Source organism: Sorex araneus, chromosome 1 (genome assembly GCF_027595985.1).
Source record: "Sorex araneus isolate mSorAra2 chromosome 1, mSorAra2.pri, whole genome shotgun sequence".
Lineage (NCBI taxonomy): Eukaryota > Metazoa > Chordata > Mammalia > Eulipotyphla > Soricidae > Sorex > Sorex araneus.
In genome coordinates this window covers 222,482,128-222,508,277 of record NC_073302.1, presented here as the reverse complement: position 1 = coordinate 222,508,277, position 26,150 = coordinate 222,482,128, and the positions used below count along the sequence as shown (strand labels likewise).

Genomic DNA, 26,150 nt, shown 5'->3' with positions numbered 1-26,150 from the left:
GCACAGCAGCTGAAAGAAACAGATCAAACCTGGTCCTTACTCTGTCCGAGAGACCCTCCTCTGGACATCTGCAGTTGGGAACCCAGGAAAACACCGGTCAGCAGCTGGCAGCAGCCCTGGTTACACTGGTAGAGTGTTTGCACGGGCCATGCTGCACGTTCACACCCGCGTTGGCTCACACTCTCCTGTTCATGTCACACTCACACCCACTCTCATGCTCACACTCACTCCTTGCCTGTGGTGTGAAGCTGCTCCGGTCCTGAGTGCCAGAACACCAGGATTTACCCCCGCAATGCTTAGGGGCTCCCGGGCCCACACAGGGCAGGGCTCAGAGTCCGTAGGTGAGATGCAGAACTTTCCTTCCAACCTCAGACTCTAGGGCAGTTTTTCCATCACATTTCACAAGTCCTTTTATACTGCTTACATGGAGCCACGTGGTGTTTAAAACACCCAACAAATGTTAATATAGTTAACTGTCACACAATATTGAAGTATGTGGGGGCTGGAGCGATAGCACAGCGGGTAGGCCATTTGCCTTGCATGCAGCCGACCCGAGTTGATTTCCAGCGTCCCATAGGGCCCCCTGAGCACTGCCAGGAGTAATTCCTGAGTTCATGAGTAACCTCTGTGCATCACCGGTGTGACACAAAATAAATAAATAAAACATGTGATGCATGATTATTTCTTTTTATTTTTCAGATAAGCAAATAAGCCCAAGAGACTAACTAAGCAAGTTGTCATGGTCACACAGATAGTGAGCAATAGCGTTGGGACTCAAGCCCAAGAGTCTGCTGTCATGAATCTGTGTCTTTAGCTAGTGCGCTCTCTCCAAGGTGACCCCATCATAGTTATGCTAGAGTCCACAGACGGCATTGTCCTACACATAGGGCCTCTGGCTCAGTGAGCAGTCTTGGTACTTGTTACTGGAGACACCTGTACTACTAGTTTGTTCTTTTACCATAGAATAAGATGTTGGAAAGAGGATGGGAGTTATAATTGTCTAAAATAAAAATTTTAATATAACAACTAACACAAAAACTTGGCAAGCAAACGGTCTTACTAAGAGCCTCCTGAAAGCTAGAATCTGCAACCAGCAAGCAAAAGTCAACATTCAAGATATCAGGCCACAGGGCACCAGCTTGGCTCATGTCCCCTGCAGTCACACCCTGCCACTTACCAAAGCAACACTGCAGAGCCTTTCCACTAACACACAACTGTGTTCTCTCTCCAGATACAGCAAAAGACCAACATACTTTTTTGTTTGAATTTTATTTGAGTCACTATGATTCACAATACTATTATGATAGGGTTTCCTGGATGCAAGTTTCCAATACCAGAGTGTCCGCTTCCCGCCACCACTGTCTCAGGGCACCCAAGTCTCCCTGCCATGGTAAGCTCAATTCTGTAGACCTTTCCCAGGCTCCTGCCTTTGGTCTTTTGGTATTTCCTTACTTGGCTTCTTTATATTCACTCAGGAGAACATTCTGCAACTGTCCCTCTCCTTCTGGTTGACTTCACTCAGCATGATTCTCTCCAGGTCCATCCACGTGGCAGCAAATTGTGTGATTTTGTCTTATCGCCGAGGAATATTCCATTATGTATATGTGCCAAAGTTTCTTTATCCAGTCATCTGTTGGACATCTGGTTGCTTCCACATTTGGACTATCACGAATAGTGCTACAATGACATAGGTTACTGAAGTTAATTTTTCTCAGCACGTGTACCATAGAAATGCACACCCCACCCCCAGGATTGTACTCTCACCATATTCAATTTGCATGAAGCAATTTATCAAGTACTCTTGAACTCCTGCTGTGAGGGCTGATGCTATGCCAAGAACACAGCATCTAGATGCAGTGGGGAAATGTGGGCGTCCCGCAGCTTGGCTTCAGGTGTGCACTCTGGCACTGCGAAGCAAGTGTGTTCCTTGCAAGAAGTGAGCACAAGGCAAGGGCTGCATTATTCCACTGGCAGGTTAGGGACACTCATTTGAAGATACAGGAGCTGTGTGTTGAAGAATAAGTAGGAATATGAAAGGGGGTCAGTAATTCAGCCTTAGATCAGAGGGGAGGTGAGGGAGGTGCTGCCCGCGCAGTGTCAGTCACAGTGCCTGGCTGCCGAGCACCAGAGTTTCCAAGACTCCATTCCAGAATTCTGACACGTCAAGAATGCTTAGCACTCAAACCCTGGGGAACATGATCCCCAAAGAAAAACATAATTTACTTCCCCTCATAAACTGTTCCATCATCTTATGGCATTGTAGTTCATTGTTCTGAGTGGCAATGTGCTTCCAACTCTCACGAATGGGGTCTCTTGTACTTCAATGTGTCACTAGAGAGCTCCATAAATAACCTTTACTGAAGTTGTGGCTCAGCCTTTCTCTTCTTTATTTTTGGAGAGGGCCTCCCATGCAGTGCTCAGGGGGCCCTGGGCCCCTCCTGGAGACATTCAGCCAAGATGCTCCAATGCTTAATGCCACAATACAGTGCTGCTCTGATCCTACTGTAACAGGGCTGCCAGTACCACACCCAATAAGGCTGGTGAGGGGCATATATGCAGGGATCAGACTCAGGGTCTCTCACACAGAGCACGTGATCCAACCTTTTAAGTTATTTCCCTGCTGCTCTTCTTTCTTTTAAATGTCAGTACAGGGGCTGGAGAGATAGCACAGCGGGTAGGGCGTTTGCCTTGCACGCGGCCGACCCGGGTTCAAATCCCAGCATCCCATATGGTCCCCTGAGCACGGCCAGGGGTAATTCCTGAGTGCAAAGCCAGGAGTAACCCCTGTGCATCGCCAGGTGTGACCCAAAAAGCAAAAAAAAAAAAAAAAAAAAAAAAAATTAAATGTCAGTACAGTCTGAGCTGGAGAGCTAAGATAGGAGATAAGGTACTTGCCTTACAAGTGGCTACATTCATAACCCCGATTCAAATCCCTGGCACCACATGTGGTACTCAGAGCACAGCGACAGGAACAGCCCCTGAGCTCCACCAAGTATGGCCCAAACCCTCTCTCCCCTTAAAAGAGTCCAATACAGTCCCATGAGAGGCTGTCAGTGTAGCACCCAGTGTCCCTTACCATAATACAGTCCCACGAGACGGCTGTCAGTGTAGCACCCAGTGTCCCTTACTATCTTGTTGCTGTGTTCACAGCCACTCCCTGAAACGAAAAGCTTTGTCAGAACTCCTGCCTTTGGTCACAGAAGGACATTTAGGACAGCACCAAGGATCACCAGCACAGAGCATCTGTTTTCAGGTTTTTACATGAACGACCCAATTTCTCGACCGCTCAACTGCTAGGGATCCCATTGCTTCCTTGTCCAGTAACAGAGAATACTTTGCATTAAGCACAGCACTGCTCAGAGACAAGGTCTCAGAGATGGTAGAGGCCTGGCCCTGTGCTCAATCCCTGGCTTCTTGTGACCCCCAAATATCTCTGGGGTGGCCCTGGTGGACTCCAGACATATTGCATCTGTTGAACCGTGCACTAGGGTGGAGAATTACTGTGGGTTACCCAGGGTACCCACCCCACTGGGAAGTCCCACTCAGAACAAAAAATAAGAAGAAGGTACTCAGTTAGCAAAGGTATTCAACAGAGGGCTCCAGAGATAGTACAGGAAGTAAATCACCTCTTTTGCAGTAGTGATCCTGGTTTGATCCCCTCTCCTACTACTACTCACCCCAACACCCCACAGGGTTCCCTGAGTACCTCCATAATCCATTCCTAAGCACAGATCAAGGAATAGTCCCCTGGAGACTGGAGAGGTACTTCAACAAGTGAGGCACTTGCCTTGCATGCAGCTGACCCAAGTTCAATTCCTCACACACCAGATGGTCTCCCCAGTCCTACCAGGACTGCCTTGAGTGCAGATCTAGAAGGAAGCCCTGAGCACGTCCCCTCCCCCAACACCCCCCCCAAATACAATTAAATATTATGGAAGAAGGACGCCCCATCCTGGCTTCTGAAGTAAGTTCAAAGCTGCAGGGAGACACAGGAAACTATCAGTTCTTCCACTCTGCGCCCATCCCAGGGCCTCTCCTGAAACCCCAGCTAGCTCTACCTCACATCCCTGATGAGCACCCCACATTCCTTAGTGCTTTCTCAGAAGCTCGCGGCCAAAACAAGGCACTCAGTTCTGGAGGAACCAAACAGCTGTGGCAGGGCTCTCTCAAGACCTCGGAGGAGAAGTATGTCACCTCTCATGCTGGTTCCTTTAGTCTCATCATGATGAGGACCTAGGAAACAAAGGGCAAAATCGGGTTGCAGAGCCCCACAACCCATATCCACATACGTGCCTCTAAGTGCCACCAACCCCGCTGGCTTTCACAGAGTGCCTCAGAGAGGGCAGAGAAGTGCCACCTCCCACAGCCAGGTAGCACACAGAGAACTGATTCATCTATCTGGACCCCAGAACCATCATATCTCGAAGGTAATCATAATAGTTCTTAATCCACTGGGAGATGGGCAGGGTTCCATGTGATCATGGACGTGAAGCATTGGTCTGGAAAGTGTTCAGCCCTCGGTATTTTTACCCTGGAGATGTATATTCCAACAGCATCTACATAAGCTTAGCCTGCATACAAAGGGGCAGAGACAAATTAGATGGAGAGAAGGTTTTTTTTCTCTAAGCAGTTTACTAAACTCCTTTACAAGAAGTGGCTAAACTGGCAGTGGGCCAGTGACGTTGGGGGTTGAGGTCAGAGAGCAGAGCTTCAGGGTGGTCACCCCACACTGGGGACTGGGAAATGCCTGACTTGGCCCTTGCAGATACTCCCCATTCTGCAGGGACATGATGCTGTACATACGTTTGCCCTTCTTCAGTAGAGGAACACTGGATTAGAAATTGGATTTGAGGCTGTTTTTTTCTCTTAAAACACACACACACACACACACACACATCATCATCATCATCATCATCATCATCATCATCTCTGTTCTCATTAAAATAAAAGGCAAGCGTCCTCTTCAGGCTCTCATCGATGAGACAGATACCTGACCTAGGGTTTGACAGTTTTCGGTTCCTCGGTAGGGAAAGTTTTGCAGACGAAGGCTTTGCTGGTGCTGTGATCTGCAGTCTGTGGGCTGAGGGCCCTGGCAGGGGTCCGGGAGGGAGGATATTTGGAGTGCCCATGCCCCATATCCTGGAGAATTTGGTTCTGCTGCTGCCTCCTGATGTGGCCTCTGTGACACTGTGTGGACTGACCCCAAACCAAGTGAGAGACTGGGGCGATCTGGGAGCGAGAGGGGCAGAGCAACAGGAAGAGGATGTGAAGCTTGAGTCTCCCAGGAAGGATTTGGGGCCATCACAGGAAGGACAGGTGGGGGCAAGAGCCAAGCCACATTTCAGAGGCGGCCTGCACAGGAGAGGGCCTCCTGGCTGGACACACAGCTCAGGGGTCCTCAGAAACATGCTGGTTTCCCAGTAGGCGGAGGGCCTGGCCCAGCTCGGCTGCCAAGAGGACAGGAGCCATGGCTGTAACAGGTGACAAAAAAACCGGCTATTGATTATGAGAAGGAAGCTGTGTCTCCCGCGGAAGCAGAACATAAATAGAAGCCCAGCTGCTTCCAAGAAAGCAGGGACTATCGGCTCTCTCCCATGCTTATTATTTCCTTGACATATTTTCAGGTTCATGCTGACATAAATAACCCAGGCTGTATGCTGGGTTTTAGATGGAGATGTGGGGCCTTGGCAGGGGTGGGGGTGGGGGAGGCCGTTGAGGGATTGCTCCACCTTTCCTCTGTGTTTCTCCAGCTGAAATCACAGTCCTAAAGAAAGCTACCTCCAAATGTTATTCAGGCTTATGCCATGCAGTAGTGGAATGGACTTAGGGTTCCCTCAAGATTTATTAATTTATTGACAATGCAACCCCTGGGCACCCTCCACCTTGTTACTTATGATGCTTCCCATCAATCAGCTGACTTTGTAAATATATGAAGACCATCACCCCCATATCAGGCCATACAAGTGAGTTTAGGGATGAGAGGGTTATTGAAAGGGCAGGGTGTTAGGGCCTTAGGGGAAGAGAAATAGATACACTAATTGGGGGTGTGGTATTGAAATTATGTACACAGGCAAGCACCACTAACTTTATTTTAAATCACAGAACCTCAACCAATTTTCTTAAGTGGGAAAAAAAAAAGAATTTGCCTATGGGATGTAGTTGGTGGTTATCTGTTGATGTGATCGTAACTTGATTTCTATTAAACCTGGCATGGATCCCCTTGCCATCATCCCAACCACCCTCACCACCACACTTTCAGACTAATTCTGGGGTAGTCTTTTATCTTTCCAAATTTACTACAATGGTAGAAGAACCTTATGTGTCAAGGGTGGCACTGCTCATCTCTCTGCCACACAGTGATTCCTGGCTCATACTAACCATTGTCAATATACCCCAACACCCTTTTCCCAGACAGAAGGGTGAGAGGTCTTCCTTCCTTTCTTTCACAAGACCTAGCAGCACATAGGGCTTTCTCCTGGCTCTGTGCACACGGATCAGACCTGCTGATGTTCAGGAAAATACATACAGTGCCAGGTATTAAACCAGGGTCAGCCACGTGCAAGGCAAGCACCTTACCTGTCTCTCAGTGTCAGCATGAGCGATTTCTGGCCAGACTGGACTACTCCCTTTTTTGTCCCTGCAGGAATGTTGCTCTCCCGAGGCTGTGGAGCAGGTCTCCTGGTGGCCAACAGCAGCCTGCAAGCAGCCAACATCAGGAAGTCCAGTGACGCTCCATCCAGGTTAATGAATGGGCTTCCAGACAGATGACAGGTGAGAGTGCACCACGGGGCTCAGGAGGGCTAGTGGCAGAGGACTGTGAAGACAGAGACCACAGCATCAGAAGCCACGCTGAGAGGCACTCGGACACTTGTCTGTAGCAGAAGTTAGTCCTCCCTCAAGACCCTACCCTGAATGCCCTGCCACAATGCGGGGAGGAGGGGAGGGGAGACAGGAGGGGATGGTGGGAGGGATACTGGGATCATTGGTGGTGGAGAATGGGCACTGGTGGAGGGATGGGTATTTGATCGTTGTATGACTGAAACATAAGCACGAAAGTTTGTAAGTCGGTAACTGTACCTCATAGTGATTCATTAAAAATTTTTTTTAAATAATTAACAATTACAGAAAAAAAGAAGACCCTACCCTGAAGCAAGCAAATCTGACCCCTCCCCCTCCACTTGCATCCCCCCCTACACACACAAATACCCAACACACAAGGTTATTCTGCAGAGCTGCCCCACTCTAGGGGATCCCCACAGGCTTTATCCCATGTAACTATTCTCCCCACAGGAGAAATCATTCTGAGCTCTGCCCCTCCCCCAAGAGAAATCACCCTGAGCTCAGCTCAGGTCTATGATTAACCCCCTGTGATAGAAGAATCCAGTAAATACCAGATATGCAGCTCCTTGGGAATTAGAGTCTCTGGAAATAATTCAAGGAAGATACTGTTGCATACAATAAAAAATTTGGCCCCATGTTTGCAAAAAAAAAAAAAAGACCCACAGGCACCCTAACTATGCATTATTCAGGGATGAGTTGGTGAGTTATAGCACCTTCATAGCATCTGCATGGTATGCAATTGCAGGTGGTATTAAAGGTGACAGAATTATTAACATGCACTGAGTGCTTCTTTCATCGATTTACTAGAAGTACTCAGAGTTTAGGAGCTCAGCTCAGCCTCATAGCAATCCTAGCAGGTAGAGGCCAATGTCTCCATTTCATCATTGCAGAAACTGAGACGTGGGCATTGGGCCACACACCCAGACTCCATAGAGCCAGGACGAGAACTCAGCAGCCCTGCTCTACGATAATCTCAGACATGATACAAAAATAGAATGTTCCAGATCCAATGTTGTGTAAGAAGTAAAATGGGAAAATGATCTGCATTATAATTAAACTGAGAACAATGTGTGTGGATGCAGAATTAAAATGCAAACATTAGGATCATTTGCCTTGAACCCGAGGGAGGCTCCCTTTTCTCTGCACTCTCCAGCATATGACAGTATCCTTTCCATTTACTTCAAAATGTCTCATTTCCTATCTCAGCTCCTCCTGCTGCCAGGGGGCCCAGCGCAGTGTCTGTCCTCCGAGATCTCCTGGCCTTTGTTTCAGCAGAGAAGACCAGTGCTGTGCCTGCTCAGCTTCACGCCCAGGATTTCTGTCCGGAACAACCGTGCGGCCCCTGGCTTTGCCATTCAGAGACACAACTATACAACTCCTGGAGCCTCAGGATCCGTTAAGCAAGAACTGACAAGCAAACTGTGGGAGGAATTCATGAAGGTCTGCTCCTGGAGCAAAGCAGAGCTGAGCAAATAGGTAAAAAAAACAAATAAATAGGCAAAAGTTTTCCCTGGAGGGGTACCCAGTTCTCTTTCTGGTAGAGCATGGGATTCAGAGGCCTAGACCTCAAACAGTTGCAAAAATCAAAGGTTCTGCCAGCAACAAGGCACAACAGTGGTTGAGGGAGAGAAGATGCTCAAACCCAGGCCCACTGGGTCCAAGCCATGTGGTGCCTAAAGCATTCAGCAGGAGGGCAAGGCGGTTTATGCAGAGTGAAGTCTGTTCATTGAAAGAGAACCCACTGGTCAGCCTGACCCAGCGACGGCCTTCAGAGAGAGAGGCCCATCAAACATGCTCAGGGCTGCTTCTGGAGGGAACATTCTTTCCACAGATGAGCCATTGGAGGAGGCGTGCAGGAGACACGCACCCAAATTTGGAGAGAAAATAAGTTTTATATAAAAAATAGTTAGAGTCGGGGCCGGAGCGATAGCACAGCAGGTAGGGCATTTGCCTTGCACGCGGCCGACCCGAGTTTGATCCCCGGCATCCCATATGGTTCCCCAAGCACCGCCAGGAGTAATTCCTGAGTGCAGAGCCAGGAGTAACCCCTGAGCATCGCTGGGTGTGACCCAAAAAGCAAATAAAAAAAGTTAGAGTCAATCACATTAAATTAATAAGAGGGGTTGGAAAGACAGTACAGTGGGTAATGTGTTTGCCCTGCATGAAGTCGTCTGGGTTCAATCCCTGGTATCCCATATGTTCCCTGAGTCCTGCCAGGAGTGATCCCTGAGCACAGAGCCAGAAGTCCGACCTGAGCACTGCCGGGTATAGCCCAAATAGCAAAAATAAGTTAAAAGAAACATATAATTTGGATCAACCATAAAAGGTACCGAGCCAGTAAGGACAATAAAATGTACCTAAAATAATTTTAGTATATCCCAGGAAGTGAGTGGTAGTGTGGCTAATTCTAGGAATCTGGGTGGCAAAGGCAGAGAATGTGAGTCTTGCTGAGCCAAATTGGTCCAGCAAGGCTACTGGCCAGTTCTAGGAACTAAGGGCAGAATGGAGCAATGGTGGAGCCTCTAGAACCTCCTGATCCAGCTGGTCAGCCTAACAAAGAGGGGCTCGACCTGCCAGGCATTTGGAAACAGAAACTTAAGTGCAGCATCTTTTTAGGTAGCTTTTGCTATACTACTTTGGGGGGGGGCGGGGGAGGGTCGAGGTGGGTTGCAGGGGACTTAGAAATGCTGCAGTGACTCCCATCACAATGCCCCGATCAGGCATGGAGGGGCAGGGCGGCACACACCCAGGAAAGCAGTCCACTGGGACCAGTGAGCAGCCAGCCTTAGGGGGAGAGAACAACAGCGTCACCTGGGTACTGTCCAGTTACAAACACTAGGGTGTTACTGAACGGGCACTAAGGATGCAGCCAAATCCCACCCCTCTGCCCCTTCAAGCAAGGGGCTGAGTCTCTGAAAGACTCTGACTCTCGGGATTAGAAGGAGCGACCTTAGCATTAACGTGTTTGCTTTGCGGGGAGGTGGTGACTGGTTAGTAAAATGGTATGGTTTCTAGTTTCTTCCTCGACTACTAGGTTCCCTGCTTTGGGCACAGAGCTAGTCCCTGCCCACAGACTGGCCATGGCAAGGGATGCTGGGCTCATATTTCTTACCTGGGAAGTGCAGGGAACCTGCTCCTAGGGCTGCCTTGTGACAGGGTGCCCCACTGGGCCACGTCCCTGCCAGTACCGTCCAGACTGAGAGCCAGGCTGACCAGTCTTGCCCAAGGGCCCAGATGCAATTGCCAGGCCTGGCTCAGAATCCAGGTGGTGGGATTTTGCCACCTGTCATTAGCTGCCGGACTAGCTTGGCCAGTAATATATTTCCAGCAGTTAGACCAAGGGGAGTCATCTAGAGTTTGGGTCCATTTTCTCTTTTTTATGTGTGGGGGTGGGACAGAGTGGATGACACTTACTGTGCTCAGGGCTTATTCCAGGCCCTGTGCCAGAGATCACTCCTGGCCATTGCTTAGAGGACCCTGTGTGGTACTGGAGATTGAACACAGTTATGTGCCACGCAAGGCCTCTGTACTATCTCATCACCCCTAGATTTTATATTTTCAAAGCAAAACCTATTTGAAATTTCCTTGTTTTACCAAGGATTCCTCATAGAACTTTAATGGTTATCTCCTCTAGTACATTGAACATCAGAGAAAATTTATAGTAGGTCTGAAGACTAGTATGACAGTGACGGTGTAGTCAGAGGGCTTCTTTCAGGCACGTGGACTGTCTGCATCCCCTTGACTGGGCTTGGTTCTCCGCAGCTTTGAGCCAGTGTCCTTGGTGGCGTTTCCTTGAGGAGTTTAAATATAAGTCCAAGCACTGGAATTAAAAAAAAAGAAAGAAAAAACGACCCCGACACAGAGACTCTGTAGATTAAGAGCTAACGTCTAAAGTTGGAACCAGCAGAGCCAGGACAGTTGATCTGGATTCCAAGCTCACCTCTCCAAACCAAATATTTGAACCTCAAATTCAAGCACAAAGACTAGACATGTCAACAGGTCTCTGTCATGGAGCAAAAGTGACTTTAATTTTTCTTCCTAAATGACATCAGCTCTGGGAAGGAAGAGCTTTCAGTGTCAGAACTGGAAAGGCACTGAACCTGGTGCAGGGCAGTGCCCGAAGTCTTTCAGGCCACAATCTTGCTGGCCTTTTCCTGTAGAGCTGATGTAAGAAACTGTCACAGGGAAACACCCAGCTTTGCTCGAAGCTCCCCACTGGGGGTGATTATGCCCTTAGAAATCACAAACCCTTCAGGAAAGATACTGAGAAACAACAGAAGACAAGGAAAGGGTGGGAAGGCAGAGGTCACAGAAACATTCTTATCTCCTGAAAAAACCTCCCCAAAGATCAAGTCACGAATAGAAGTTTGGGTGAAAATAGGGTTTTGTTTTTTTTTTTTTTTACAATTGAAACTCAATACAAGCACCCAGTACAAGCACTAGCTTTATCTTTAAGAGAATAAATTAGGAAATGATTTGATGTCTAGATTTGGGTACAAAACGTTGGGCCATAGTCAATATAATTCAACTTTGGGGCAAGATTTTACCTCTAGTTGCACAAATTCATGATAGAGCAGGACCAAACTTCTATTCTTTTTGGCTTGATGATTTAGTAGGACTCTGAAATCAGTCTACATTTTGTATTTTCATGTTTCAAGAACAAAATTGTTTCTATACTGGGGACAACAATGCAAAACTTGTGTGGTGATGAATGGTAACTTGGAATCAAACAACACCAGTAGTGCATTAGTAGAATCTGCACAAAGTATGATGTCTAAAATTTTTATTTACAAGAAAACAAAATGTATAGAAACTATTATTCTTCACTAGGAATATTAACATACTGTAAGAATAATCAAGAAAACCATTAAAGATTAACAGGGTCCATCAAATTCATCATGATATCATGCACCCCAAGAAAGATCAATAATGACAAATTTATTTAATTCAATGAATTCAATGGTATTTATTTAATAGATAAGGCACTTAGCTATTATATCAGCATAGCAAAAAGCTAAGCATGAGCCTTTTCCTCTCATCAGGACTGATCCGTGTATTTTTAAACACATAAGATCTTATACCCTAAAGGAGTTTCGCCCTCCCATCCAGGAGCTGCAGCAATCTTTAGGTTTGGTTTGTTCATTTCTAAGGGCATTTTCTTTCTTTTTTTTTTAAATGAGATACAATTTATACACCATAAAATTTATTATTTAGGGGCTGGAGCAATAGCACAGCAGGTAGGGCGTTTGCCTTGCATGCGGCTGATCTGGGTTCGAATCCCAGCATCCCATTTGGTCCCCTGAGCACCGCCAGGGGTAATTCCTGAGTGCAGAGCCAGGAGTAACCCCTGTGTATCGCCGGGTGTGACCTGAAAAGCAAAAGAAAAAATTATTATTTAAAAGTATACAATTCAGAGGTCTGGGTTTTTAGGTTAGCTTTGTTTGTTTGTTTGTTTGTTTAGCATATTAGCAAGGTTCTATAACCCACTGTCTCATTTCAGCACATCACCTCAAATCACCTCCTACCCATTAGCAGTCATTCCACATTTCTCTGGCCTCCAGTCTTAATCTACTTTCTCTCTTCCATGGGATTCTGGAATAGACATTCCAGAAATGTTTATTCTGGACATTTCAAATGAGTGAAATCATACAATTGGTGGCTTTTGTATCTATCTTCTTTCACTGGGTATATTTCCAGCATTCATCCTCGGTGTAGCATATACAGGCACTTTATTCTAAGTTAGAATAGCACTTTGTTGTATGACTATACTGCCCTTGGCTCATCTATCAGCAGTTTATAATCATTTAGATGCCAGGACACTTTGGTACTTTTATGATTTAAGAACAACATGAAAACTTTTGGGATTATGCCCACTTCTTGACTTCTACAAACAAAAATATGGCCTTTTTTTTACATGGATATATATTTTCAACTATCTTGGGTATATATGTAGGAATGAAATCACTGGGTCATAGGGAACTTTGAGGAAGCGTTCGCTTACCAAGTGGCCACACCGTCTTACATTCCCACAACCAATGTGGTAACAGTTTCTTCATCTCCTTGTCAACAATTACCATCACCTTCTCTTAAAATAAGAACCACCCTTAGTGGTACTGGGGAGGCCTGGAGGCCTTTGGCTGAGGCCCAACACCTGTGGCCCAGACCTGAGAGTTGAGTGCTTGGGTGGTGGTGCACAGTCAGAGAGCAGAGTGCTGCTAACCATGAACTAGTGGTGCTGAAGAGGTTGTACAATGACGGGGATCAAACTCAGGGCCTCAAACATGCCAGGCAGCTGCTCTCCCACTGGAGCCACATCTCCACCCCTGGCATTTTTTTATTTGAAGTCCTTCATTTTCATGGCACAGAGTTCCAACTTGGTATGATTAAAAAAAAAAAAATTCTGGAGTGAATAGTATTGCTGGCTTCACAGGAGGAAGGCGCTTAATGCCACTGAACTTCATACAGTTTAAACTATTTCAAATAGTTTAAATGGTCAGTTTGATGCTATGTATATTTCACTCGTTTCTAAATGTTTCCCTTCTGGATTAAAGGGAGGCAAGGAGGGAACAAAGATCATCTCCCCAAATGACAGACTGAAAAGTAGGACAGTGCAGTGGGAGAGAGCGTGGAGGGCTTCAGGCACTCCCCTTGAAGCTCATTTGTCACAGGTTCTGCCCCCAGCAGCACAAAAGATCCTCTAAGTTCTTCCAGGGATCACTCCTAGCACAGAGCCAGAAATAGTGCCCCGCCCACCCACCCCCCCAACTCCCAGGACCCATGGGTGTGACCCCCCGCCCCAAACAAAACAAAAATATAGGAGATTATAGCGCCTGGCGTATTTTTTGTTCATAGGGTTGGAGGTAAAGACATGGTAGGAGGAGGTCCCAAATTCAACTCTCAGAAGCACACACACTCGAGCGCACACACACACACACACACACACACGCACACGCTTCCCTTCGCTTCGCTTCGCCACCCAGGAACGTGGAGGCCTACAGCACTACAGGGGCGAGCAGCATCACAGAGCGGGGCCCCAGCACTCTGGCTGACACAGTTGGACCCAGTCAGTCCAAATATTATGGGGGTAGGTTCCCCCATTTCTCGGGGGCAGGGGGGTCACACCCGGCAATGCTCAGGGGTTCCTCCTGGCTCTGCACTCAGGAATTACTCCTGGCATTGCATGGAGAACCATATGGGATGCCAAGTATTGAACCCAGGCCAGACTCATGCAAGGCAAAGCTCTCCCTGCTGTGCTCTCACTCTGGCCCCGAGACCCCTTTGAACACTGCATGCGCGCACACCGATGACCTAACGTTTGCATCCAGGAACTGTGCAGTTCTTCTTGGGTCTAGTTATTAGCTATTTGCCTGCTGTGCCCTCTAGAAATACCCTCCTCTGAGCGGCTGGAGATAAGAGTAAGGTGGAGGCACAGAGGGAACCAGCCCATCTTTCTATTCTAGTCATCCTAGTATGGAGGCCTCCTTGTGACTTTGTGTCTTTTCTTAATGCCTGATTTCAAGCGTCTTCTTATGAATGTCTTTTTGTTTGTTTGTTTTAAGGAATATCTATTTGACTCCTCTGTTAATTTTTAAATTATCTTTTGTCCTTTTATTGTTGAGTTGTAACTATTCTTTTTAGATTCTGGATACAATTCTCTTATCAGATTATATGATTTGTAAATATTCTCTCTGATATTAGAAGTTGTCTTTTCTTGAAAGAATGACATCTTTTCGTAGACAAAAAAAAATTCATTTTGATGAGCAATTTAGTTTTTGTTTCTTGCGTATTTGATACTGTAACTAAGAAACCATCATTTAATCAAGGTCTCAGAGGGCTGCAGTGATAGCACAGTGGGTAGGGCATTTGCCTTGCACGCGGCCGACCCAGGTTCGATTCCCAGCATCCCATATGGTCACCTGAGCACCACCAGGGGTAATTCCTGAGTGCAGAGCCTGGAGTAACCCCTGTGCATTGCCGGGTGTGACCCAAAAAGCAAAAAAAAAAGGTCACAGAGGTCTGTGTCTGTTTCTTCAATTAATGTTATAGTTTTAACTCTTTAGCAAATTTTGCATAAATTTTTGTATTTTTTTTATGAAGTAAAAGTGCAGCTTCATCTTTGCGTGTGGCAATCCAGTTGTTCGGCACTGTTTATCAAGTAGTGTTCACACTTCCACTGAATTTTCTTAGCAACCTTGTTAAAATAACTGACAAAAAAATGTGTGGATTATTTCTCTATTTTTCTTCTTCCTTACCTGTGGAAACTAGAATATCTTAACAACTGAACAAGAGGCTGTGTTTTAGTTTGTTTCTTTGTGGTTGGTTGGTCTGTTTGTTTTGCAGTGCCAGCTGATTTTTATATCTTCATCTTATATCCTCCCTCTCTGTTAAACTGAACTAATTTGTATTAGTTCAAATTGTGTGTGTGCACGTGCCGGCTTCTTGGGATTTTCTATATGCAAGATCAAAAAGATCTGTGATAGATTCACATTTTCCTTTCTATTTCTGATGCATTTTATTTATTTTTCTTGAGTAGTTGTCCTACTCAACCCTTAGTTCAGTTGAGAATAGAAGCTGTGGCGCAATCAACCTCATCCTGCTCCCTGTTCCTGACAGGAAGGCAACAGCAATCAGTCTTTCGATACCAAGTATGACACTGGCTATGGCTTTTCGGTGATGCCCTTTTTTATGTTGAAGAAATTCCCTTCTATCCCATTGATCTACTGAATGATTTGAGATTTTTTTTTCTTTTTGGGTCACACCTGGCGATGCACAGGGATTACTCCTGGCTCATGCACTCAGGAATTACTCCTGACGGTGCTCAGGGGACCATATGGGATGCTGGGAATCGAACCCAGGGCGGCCACGTGCAAGGCAAATGCCCTACCCGCTGTGCTATTGCTCCAGGCCCCTGGGATTTTGTTTTTATGAATGGGGATTGGATTTTGTCAAATGGCTTTTTTTGTACTAGTGAGATGATCATGTGACCTTTAACTGTTACTCTTTTAATATAGTGCTTTGCATTGACCAATATTTATATATGTTGATCTTAACTTGTATTCCTGGTATAGATCTATCTTGTTCATAGTAGGATTTATATGTTGTAAGATTTAATTTGTTAATATTTTGCTGAGGATTTTTATTTATTGCATGTATTAATAAGAGATATTTATAGTTTTTTTGTGCTGTTCTTGTACGGTTTTAGTAAAGAATATATAGATGATTTTTTTTATTCAAGATATTTTTCAAGGCTGGAGAGATGGCTCAAAGAGCTAGAGTTAATGACTTTGTATGTGGGAGCCCCAGGTTTGATCCCCAGCACCACATAGCCCTGGAGAATCCGTGGGAGCAAACTCTGAGCACTGGCTCCCCAGCACACCAGGACACCGTCCTAACACAAAAAGCAAAGGGCACTTTGGTAGCATTTCTTTCAGGACGAGCTTCACTGTCATTCAAGAAATCCACTCTCCACTTTTATTGCTATACCTGTTTCCTCTATCTGTCGGTTCCTAAGAATGATCTTAACTAGCTTTATCACTCACATAAACACCAGCCCTCGCTCCCAGCATTCCTGAACTCGTTCTCCGTATTATGGAGGCACAATAAGAATCACAGCTGTGGCCACACAGTGGTGAGCTATGCTAGTCGTTGTGCTGAGGCCTCAGGAGAATAAGTTCACTTCATCTTCACAACACCAGGAACTAAGTATTAGCCACAGTTTTTCCCGTTGCACAAAGGAGGAAGGAGGGAGAAGAGGTAATGGGTCTTGCCCCAGGTCTCTCTGCTAAGAGGCTGAGTTAGTCTATGCTTAGCACAGGATTCTCAAAATCATGTTTTTAACCACCTCAACCAGCCAGTGTTTTTATGTTAAGGCTAATTTTCCAAAAGGGTATGTTTTAAGTACTTAAGAAAATTTCAGAAGAGGTATTCCAAAATGCTTTGGAAATGTCAGCACACTTGAAGAAGGCATTTTCCTTTTAAAGAAACTGTTTTGGAAGATCAAAAGCATATATTTATGAGAAAATTTGGTATTTAAATATATCGGTTATGTTGTCTTATATAGCACTGAAGTCCTTTGATATCAAATAGTCTTGTCCAGTATTTATATTTTATATTTTTCTAACAGTTCTGCATTTACAAAGAAAAAAAATAGATCATTTATATTCCATTTTGAATTTTCTGGTTTTCAAAGAGAAATAATGTCAGCAATCCTTTTAAAGGATCATTCAACAGTAAATATGTAAATTTCTTGCCCTCAGGGAAATATTACAAAGTTGGTGTGCTTGACTTTTTGCTCCCAGAACTTCTGAGGAAAACTCAGATTTTAATTTCTATTTCTTCCCTACTGTGATTCAAAGATATACACTGTGCCCAGCCAACATGGATGTATGTCATATCAAATACAGACATATTCAAAAATTAGCCAACACCTTATTTTCTGCACCTACTATGTGTGAGACGCCTCACGAGATGGGAAGTAGCACAGTGCAGACAACACACAGGCTCGGAGCTTGGGTAACCTTGGCTTCCTCCACGTACTCATTACATCCTCTCGGGCAAGTTTCTTACACTCAGTTTTCTCATCTGTAAAATGAGCATAACAACATAGTTATGTGAAGATAAATTGAGATAAACCACATAAACAAAATGTTAGATTGCCTAGTACATGGCAAGTTCTCATTACAAATTATTATTAAGAAATAAAAACATGATCAGGGATAACCTTTCTTCTCAAGTAGTTTATAGCACCATAAATAAACAGCAGCAGGAAGCAGTGTGTTCTATCTACATTACAAAAATGTGAACAAAGAAACATTACTGGGGCTTGAAGAAGCAAAGGTCATGGCATGACTAAAGAGAATAACAACTAAATTAGGCTTACTGGGAAGGAGACCCACTCAAAGGCAATTAGGAATGCTGCTGGCAAACTATAAAGGAGAGCAGGCACCCAGGTGCCGATTGAGAAGGTCCTGAGTTAGTCAGCAGGAGGGCGTGAGTGATGGAGCAGCAAAAGATAAAGCTGGCGAGGGCTGGACTGTTGGCTTTGCCTGTGGGAGCTGCAAGCTGGAGCCCCCGCACTGTTGGGAATGCTCTGTGGTGTGTGTGAGCAGAGAGAATTTCAAGTGAAAGGTGATGATGATTGGCCTGTCTTTTAAATACTGGAGAAAACCATCACTTGAAATTTTTTAAAAAGCATGTTATTATCTTAAAGAGTCAGCAATCCTTTTTCCGATCCACTCAAAGCTTACTTGAAAGGAATGTCAGGTAACAATCATTCTTGCAAGCTTTTGGTACTGTGTTTGGAGTTCTGTTATCTTTGATCTGGGGTTCTCATTGTTTGTACAGAGTCTTAAAAGGCAAAGGGCCAGGGCTGACATTATTTAAAAAACTAAAGAGGGAGATAATTGGAATCAGGATTTTGTTGCCCATCAGACTATAATGCTTCTTGTAGTGGCCAAATTTGGTTTGAACGTTGTGTTCTCTTGAGGCTTTTAAATACCATTTTCAACATTAATTTGATCGTTTGGGTTTTTTTTTTTGTTTTGGTCTTTTGGTTTCTGGGCCACACTCAGTGGTGCTCAGGGCTGACTTCTGGTTCTATACTTAGGGATCACTCGTGGCGGGGCTCTGGGTACCACATGTGGTTGAACCTGGGTCGGGCACCTGCAAGGCAAGTGCCTTACTCACTGTACTTTGAAAAAACATATGCAGGAGCCAGAGATAGTACAGAGGGAAGGGCGATTGCCTTGCACAGTCTGACCCTGGTTTGATGCCCAGGACCCCATAAAATCCCCTAAACTTGCTAGGAGTGATCCCTGAGCATGGAGTCAATAGAATTAAGTCCTGAGCACTGCCAAGGTGTGACCCTAAAACAAAACAATAAAAAGAAAGAAAAAAACAAATGCATACCTAAGTTTGCAACCCAAATGTCTAACGGTAGATGAATAAATAGTTAAAAGAAGATGTGCTTTATAAACAGAATACTATGGAGCTGCAAAAAAAAAATCTTGCACTTTGCTGAAATTTGGGTGGGATGGAGGGCATCCTGCCAAGTGAAAAGGACAAGAACAAACATCAGATCATCGAACTCATCTGTGGAATAAAGAAAAACAAAACCAGGGGATAGACAGTATCAAATGAGGCCAAACCCTTGGCCTTTGATTGCATAACTGAGATTACCAAACCGGAATGGGGTGGAGGGTGAAGGAACAGAGGACTAGAAGTGACACAGGGACAATGCTGGAAGGCCTCAGGCACTTTGGTGGTGCTGAAGGTGCAGTACTTTGTACACCCAAACCATGAACATTAATGCTATTGTAAGTGTGGACCAAAACTAAATATTTAAAAATAATAAATAAAAAATACTTTTAGGGACAGTCTTCAGAGTGAGGTCAGAAGCTTTAGGACAGTACAACTCCACCTGCCACAGTCCACCACAACTATAAGGTGTCAGGGATATCAGTGTGACAACACAGCTCTCCCTCCTGATCTGCCACATCGTCCAGCCTCAGGGACACCCCTGCGTGTGTTTCTACCTGCTTTCCCTTCTGCTTCCTCTCTCCTTTCTGATCAGGTAAATTGGAAACTTTGTTTCATCTATCTAACTTCCTTTCTTCTAGTTATCCATGTGCCAAAAATGTTCTCAGATACATATTAAATTTCCTTGCTTAGAGTGGACGAGTCAGAACCTGGCTTCACCTATAACAAGCAAGGGAACTTACATCAAATAGTGAAGACTGCAATTCCAGAACCTTATGTCCCAAGCTTCTCAGGACACTGCGCTCAACTATTGCTAAAACCAAAGCCACCGGTTCCCCTCTGGACAGTAGAATTGGATATTTATGAAGATGACACTGTAGCATTTGGAAGGATCTTCATGTTTAAAAATGTGAGTTTGGTCTTCAAGAGAAGTCTTAGCTTGAGCTTTCAATGCCACCAGACAGGCTAGGTGGCAGTGACTTTGCAAGAAGCAGAGAAGAAAATACTTTCTCTAGAATGTTAAAAACCCACTAGCTCTATTTCTAAACATGCATAGGGATAAGCAGAGCAAGTTTCACTTGCACAGGGGATAACCTTGGACCTCATGGCTTCAGGGAAAGAGGGAAAGATCCCAGAACAACGAAAGAGTCAAGACTGAAGAAAGCATCATCTTTAGTAGCATGAATCTAATCACAGTGTTCTCCCGGCTGTAGCTTTGGGTTCTGCCATCCCCGTTTATTGATGGCAGTGCTGTACTACAGATCGTTGGAGTTCTTCTCAACCTTTCCTCCATATTACTAACTTGCTGATTTTCCTGTCACATTTTAAAAAATCTCTTTATGTCCTAAAGCACTTTTTAAAATGCCATCAAATCCTGTGTCCTCATAAAGCTTCAAGCTCACCCCACACCTTTGCAAGTTCCCTTGTTAGTAAAAGCTTCAAAGGTATAGATTCTGACAAGATCTAACACGCAGCCTAGTCATACAAGCACGCTTTGGACACTCTTTGGTATTATTGTTAGCTGTGGGGATCATACCCAGAGTTTCTCAGTATCCATGAGGCTCAAGCCAAGAGCCTCTCACTATGTAAGACATGTCCTCTGCCACTGACCCACATTTCTGACCCAATACCTAGCCTTTTGTAAGAAATGTGACTCAAGCCTACTTAAAGTTGCTCAAATCAGCAGTAATACAGGCTAACGAATCTAATGGTCGGCAGTTACAAGGTACTTTATGTGATACTTGCATTTTTGTTTTGTATGTTGATAGAACATACCAACTTTAATAAACTTCTCTAAATTTGGGGAATAATCAAAACAATCAGAATATGCTGGCCTTTTGCTCAATAAACACGAGGTTATCACATAGTTTTGATCTATTGATGAAATCTCAGCAAGCACAGGGAACATTCGGTCTTTTCTTTCACTTGGTTCCAAAGCAAAGGATCGTATTATTCAAGTTCTCTTTTCCATTTAAAAACCACTCATCTTTCCTTCAATGGCATCAAGTCATTTTCACTACCTAAAGGACTTGTTCAATATAATTTCAAGGCCCAAGTGAGCCCAGAAAATAATATTCCTCCCCAGACATCCTTGACAACCCATGGCAATCTGTTTCACTTACACTAGGTATGAACCAGACATACTCTTCTTGATCCCACTCCATTAGGATTGGCACATTATAACATAAACAGATGCTTCTTAATCCAAGAAATATTTCTGTGTGCAAGCTTGAGACTTTAAAGAAACGATCTTGGTCTTTACTTCTGTATGTAGGTAATTTAGTTTAAAATCTCTTGTGAGTAGTATTTAGCTCTCCATTACTGTAACTGAAAAAAAAAATCAGTGGTTGCCAGGTATTTAGGTGCAGAACAGAAGTGGTAGGTGAAGTGTAGGTGATTTCTAGAGCATTGAAGCTATTTTGTGTGCTATTAAAGTGGTATTTATAAAACAAAGAGTGAATCTTAGCATATACAAATTTAAAATATGATTTAGGTTGGGAGAATCCTACAGTGAAATGTAGAATATGACTAAGTTTTACAATAGAATACAGAATAGAGTTGCAGAATAGAATTGAATTGTAGAATATAATGTGGAATGAAAAGCATAACCATATTACAAATCCAAATGATCTGAGGGTAAAATTGTTGGTTTTGGTTTTTAGTTTTTGGGTCCCACCTCGCAGTGCTCAGGGATTTACTCCTGGCTTGTGCCTGGGACCACTTCTGACAGAACTCAGAGGATCATATGGGATGTCAGGGATTGGGTGCTATACTATCACTCCAGCCCCGGGCAAGAAACTGTTAACCTAATAAGTAACTTTTTGTTTAGTCTGGGGCCACACCCAGCAGTAATAAGGCTATTTCCAGTGCAGTGCTCAAGGGAGCAGGTGGTGTCAAGGAATTGATTCTGAGCTAACCTCACGCAAAGCATGCACTCCAGCCCTTTGACTATCTCCCTGGCTTTGACCTAAGTAAGTTTGGAAATGAGTGAAGGATATGAAGTTAAACCCAAAATTAACCACATAAATACAGTGTAGAGGAGGAAGTGGGGCAGGAGAAGGGAGAAAGGAGGATCAGCAGCAGCTCCGTTACTTGATGAGGAAACCACTGTGTGCAAAGTTCAATTTATTTTCCAGATTCACTGGTCAGAGATGAAGTCAACATATGATATGTTATTCCCAACTCAGTCCCTCCCAAGATCAGCCAGCATCTATTGACGGACAAGATATGATTGTGAAAATCCCCATGTTGAAGAAATTAACATGGGACATCAGAAGGGTAAAAGGCACATCATCTTCTCCTAGGCTGGCATAACACGACATTGAGAGGACCCCTGTGGCCCTACTTTTACCCAGAAAGAAAACCCAATGGCCATCCAGTTCACTGTGTTACATGTCACTTCCTGGCAGGCCTATCTGTGTCTTACCACATAGAAGATCACTGGAGGAATCTGAAGAACTTGATCAACAGAGAATCAACAGAGATGGAAAAGGGAAACAAGACTTAATGCAATCAGTGTTCAGACTTTGACACAATATTTTCCTACTTTTATCACAGTCTAAGAAGACCCAGCAAGAGGAAATGATCATCTGCTGAGCTAATATCTTGCCTCGTCGGACAGCAGCTGGCCTCTGGGATCACCAAGTCATGGAATTCAGTCTGCACAATCACTACTCACCTTCAGATTACTACTACAGCTCTGCCTGATTGCAGAGTACAGCCAAGGGCACCCTTGGTTGAAAAGCAGTCTGAGATCCACCTGACCAGGAGCAATTGTGTAACAGCCCCCAGTCCAACCCAATCATGAAGCCCAACCAGTGGCACCACCCTACAAAGGAGTAATCCATTTATAACCTACCCCAACCAGAGGCAACTGCAGTCTAGATGGCAGTCCTGCTCCCACGCTGAGCACAACAAAGCCCTCTAAATCATAAGCTTCAGCCAGCAGCACCCCTATGGCCAGAGTGCAGTGGCCTTTCCCAAGCACAGAACCAAATGGCAAGCCCACAGATACTACCAACTTACTGCCAAAGGTCTTTTCCCGCTGAAACAAATGGGTAAAGTCTAGAGGAGGAGATGGCCTACTTAAATACATACACATCAATGCAATGAACCGAGGATCACAAAAAACCAGGTAAACATGACCCCACCAAAAGAAACTGATGAAGCATCAACGCAAAGAAGTCTGCCTGACAGGAATTCAGAATAGCCCTCTAAAAAAATTCATTCAACTACAAGGATACACAGATAACTAAACAAAATGAGGAAAACAGCATGAACGAAACAAGTTCCCAAAAGCACAGGAGAAAGTCAGAAAGTCAGAAGTCCTAAAGCTACAGACTATGACGACAATGCACAGACCAACAGAAAACTCTCAATGGCAGACTCAGCCAAGGAGAGTCAGGAAACTAGAAGATGGATCATTCGAAATTAGGAATTAAACTAAGGAGGTGGGAGAGTGAAAAAGTGAAGAAAATCCGTGGGAGTTGAAGATACCTGTTAAAAGCAACAATGTACACATTATACATTTCCCAAAGCAGAAGAAAGTCTCCATAAAGCAATGATAGCTGAAAACTTTGCAAACTTGGGGAAAGAAATGGGCATCCAGATTCATGGAGCCCTAAAAGATCTCTCAAGTATGCTCAATATGAAAAGGGCTACACTGAGTCACATTATAACTTATCAAAAGTAGAACTATTTAAGGCAGCAAGAGAAATGTGATTAATCATGTACAAAGGGTGTACCTGAAGACCAGTGGATTTCTCAGCAGAAACTCCTAAGGCCGGGATAGGGCTACAATATTAAATATATCAAGATGGGGACTGTCAGCCAAGAATATGCTCATATAGCTGTCCTGAAAATATGAAGGAAAGATAGACTTCCCAAATTAACAAATGCTCAGGGAGCATAATACTACTCAACCTGCCTTACAAGATGTGCATGACATTTTCAAACAGAAATAAAAGAATGCTAATCTCCATTACTCAAAAATTAAGACATTTTCTGAGAAATGTGTCACGAGGCAACTGCCACTAGGCAAACATCAAGAGTGTACACTCATGTCATATAACAGCATTCTGGATAAGTAAATACATATACAACAGCTATCCTTTAGTAAGCCTACGAGTGGTAGACTAGTTTGTATTGTCTACTTTGTGGAAGTATGTAATATTTACACAATGTAAGACTTGCATACCAGTGCACTTCTAAAAATATATTCCTTCCATTCAGTGACATGTGGACTATACTTACACAAACTTGGATAGGTGTAGCTCTATACAGGAAGCAGTTTATATGTTATGACATATGACACTATTAATATGCAGTGTCATATTAACCAAGACACCATTATGCCATTATGCAGTGCATGACTGCAATTAAAATCCCATCCAACTATTGCAATGCTGGGGCGTAGCCAACAAATTCAATAAAAGCTACAGGATACATATAAATATTATTTTCTCCACACTAACAATTAAAAGAAATAATATCTACACTAATAACTAAAAAGAAATAAAGCAAAATAATCCTACAATAGCATAAAATGAAAATATACTTAATAAACTTAGTCAAAAATGTGAAAGATCTGTACACTGAATACTATCTAAGACCTCAATAAAATTCAAAAAAATAAACAAAAAGATACCCTGTATTCATGAGTTGGAAGAATTACTATTGTTAAAAGACCCACTATTTAGGTAATTACTATTGCTAAATAGCTACAGCTATTTATAGATTCAATGTACTCTGCACCAAGATTCAATAGCCTTTTTCACAGAAACAGAATATACTGTGTAGTTGATATGGAATTACAAAAGATCCTGAATATTGAAAGCAATATTGAGAACTAACAAAAAGCCTGGAGACATCATCTTTTTTTTTTTTGCTTTTTGGGTCACACCCAGCAATGCTCAGGAGTTACTCCTGGCTTTGCACTCAGGAATTGCTCCTGGCAGTGCTTGGGGGACCATATGGGATGCCGGGGATCGAACCCAGGTCGGCTGCGTGCAAGGCAAACGCCCTACCCACTGTGCTATCGCTCCGGCCCCAACATCACCTTCTTAATTTCAAACTCTTACTATAAAACTAGAATAAACCTGAATGGCACAGGCACGATAACCAGACACAGAACAATGAAACAGAACCAAGAATCCAGAAATAAGCCCGTGTATGGATGATGAAACAATATTTGAAAAAGGAATGAGGAATACTTAATAGTGAGAAAAGTGTCTTCCCTAATGGTACTGGAGATATGGGAAAATCAAATGGACTTCTACTTTATATCATTCACAGAAATTAAACTCAAAACTGATTAAAAACATGTGCTAAAACCATGAAAGTCTTTTAAGCAGGAGAAATCTTGACTTTAATCTTTGCAGGTATTTCAAACACAAGCAATGAAGCAAAAAAAAAAAAAAAGGGGGGGGGGAAGAAAGAAAAAGAAAGCAAGTAGGATTACATCTAATTAAAAACTTTACTGTAAAAAAATATAAACAAATTTAACACAACCTCTAGAATGGGGTAAAATAATTGCAAACGACATATTAATATCCAAAAATAAGGAACACCTACAACTCAATAGGAAGTTATCAACTTTATCTCCATTTTAAATATGGAGTGGAGGGAGGACACTGGATCTGAATAGCTATTTTTCCAAAGATACTCAGATGGCTAGCACACATGTGAAAAGATGTTCGATATGATTATCAAGGAAATACAAATCAAAGCAGATTTAATTATCACTTCATACCTGTTAAAAGGGCCATTCTTAAAAAGGTAACAAGAGAATTGGTGGAAATGTGGAGAAAAGGAAACCCAGGTGCACTTAGTAGCAGGTAAATTGAAGCAATACTATGAGCAGTATGAAAGTTCTAAAATCTTCACAATAAATTTACCAAATCATGCAGAAATACCATTTCTGGGCAATTAAACCGCTGTTTTGGAAAAATATGTGCACCCTTGTATTTGTGGTAGCCTTATTTACAATAGCCAAGGCATGGGAAAAACCTGTGTCCTAATGGGTAAAGCATAAAGAAAATGCTATTGTATTCAGTGACAAGAGAGATGCTCTGCTATTTTCAACACGGAAATAGCTTGAGGGCATTATGTTAAGTGAACTAGCCCAGAAAAAAAAATAGTATGTATGTAGACTCTGGAAAAAATTCAGAGACAGAATATACTGGTGATTGCCAGGGAATGTAGAGGACATAGGGTTATCATTGAAAGGGCTTGTAAACTTTCAAAAATGCACTATGGATATATAATGCATAGCAGAGTGACTATAGTTAATGTGCTATATATTATTAGATAGTAGCTGAATGCTTAAGTTGTCA

The 26,150-nt window shown here is 43.7% G+C and overlaps 1 protein-coding gene across 4 annotated transcripts in view; it reads right to left on the bottom strand.

Annotated features, from left to right (window-relative positions):
• Positions 1 to 1,183: 1,183 nt before the first annotated feature.
• Positions 1,184 to 26,150, bottom strand: part of INTS6 (integrator complex subunit 6) — a 111,990-nt gene continuing 87,023 nt past the window's right edge. For 2 of the 4 annotated variants that reach the window (XR_008630675.1, XR_008630676.1), the window contains 3 exons: positions 17,286 to 17,421; positions 6,577 to 12,208; positions 3,920 to 4,233 (listed from right to left, as the gene is read on the bottom strand). The gene's annotated coding sequence lies outside the window, so the exon portion shown is untranslated. Of the gene's footprint in view, positions 1,678 to 1,764; positions 2,005 to 3,076; positions 3,158 to 3,919; positions 4,234 to 6,576; positions 12,209 to 17,285; positions 17,422 to 26,150 lie in introns of those variants that run through there. The other 2 variants (XR_008630669.1, XR_008630671.1) reach the window with 2 other exon arrangements.